The following is a 1,381-nucleotide window of genomic DNA, read 5'->3' as shown; positions in this document are numbered from 1 at the left end:
ACTGCAAAATGGGTGCCTGAAAGTACCCAGATGGGGTCAGTAGATAACTTGGAGGGTGCATCCTGCAACTGTGTTATTCATTTCAGTGCTTATGATCACTTCTTCAGTCCTGTGCTTCCAGTAGCACAGCCCCAAGTCCTGCACTCTGAAGCCCTCAGTAAAATTTGACATATTTTTAATGCTCAACTTCAGAAGTCAGATGGTTTTCCCCTGATGCTTTCTTATATAAAGTATTTGGCCTCCTTCTTACAAAATTTTGACAGAGGCTCATAGATTCAGTGCATATATTTTTTAAGTAATATAAGAGATTATAAATTTAGGCCCTAACATATTTTGTATTAAATACAGATTTACTTTTAAAGAGGTTTATTTTTATACGTAAAATACAAAACAAAACAAAACAGACCCATGATTTTTATTAACCTGAAAGGAAGAAATAAAGGCTTTTAAGAATTCATTGAAATCATTAACAAAGGTCTTCCAAGGCTGCCAATCAACAGCCCAACTGATTGGTTCAGAGACTTCAGAGTTTTCACTCAAAAAAGTGCTATTTCTGGGGAAAAAAAGTCCTACTAAGTGGGTGCATTTCCATGTGCAATTAGCTCACCTGAATACACTCTGGTGCAGTTCATGCCACAGTATATTGCTACACCTGCACCCAGGAGTGCAGCACATTGAGCCAGGGTGGTGCAACCCCACTGGCAGGTGGCCTGTGGGGGCCAGCCTCCCAGCCCACAGCTGCTGTGTCCCAGCTCACCATGCTGCAGAGGGGCTGGCTGGAGCATGAGGCTATTACAGTGTGGCACTAGCCAATGTCCCCCACACTGTAGTACCCTTTGCCCCAACTATGGGAGCATACAGATGAGTGAGGATGTGCGGTATGTAGTGCTGCAGATCCATCTGCAGTGCAACACTGCAAGTGCAGGCATTTCTCATGCTGCTACTTTGCAGAGCAGTGGGTAAAAAAACCCATGCCAAAAAGCAGCACAGGGCAGTAGCACATGGCATCCCAAACCAGAGCCTGGCCAGCTGGGACCATATTCCACCTGCCAGCCAGAGTGCACGTGGCACAGGTGTTTCACTGGGACAAGTAACAGTGGCACAAGGTGTACTGTTGCTATTTGTCCCCAGGGAAACACACATCCATGCTCATCTGGATGCACCGTATGGGTGCATCCAAATGAGTGCTCACGTGCCTCTTGCAGCATCTCAAAGGAGTTTGAGATGTCACAAAATGCATGTCAGGAACTGAAAAAATTCCCTGCACTGCATATTTGCAGTGTGGGCTCAAAATTTGGTACCTGGACATCCAGGTACCAAATTAAAACCCAGGCAAAAAAGGCAGGGCAGGGCAGGGCAGGGCAGGGCCTCGGGTCAGCAT

The 1,381-nt window shown here is 46.0% G+C and overlaps 1 long non-coding RNA gene across 1 annotated transcript in view; it reads right to left on the bottom strand.

Moving 5' to 3' along the window:
- LOC112550490 overlaps positions 1–1,381 on the bottom strand; it is a 268,292-nt gene that overhangs the window by 21,696 nt on the left and 245,215 nt on the right. The window lies entirely within an intron of this gene.

This window comes from Alligator sinensis, unplaced genomic scaffold (genome assembly GCF_000455745.1).
Source record: "Alligator sinensis unplaced genomic scaffold, ASM45574v1 scaffold7_1, whole genome shotgun sequence".
NCBI classification, from domain to species: Eukaryota; Metazoa; Chordata; order Crocodylia; family Alligatoridae; genus Alligator; species Alligator sinensis.
This window is presented reverse-complemented; position numbering and strand designations above follow the sequence as displayed.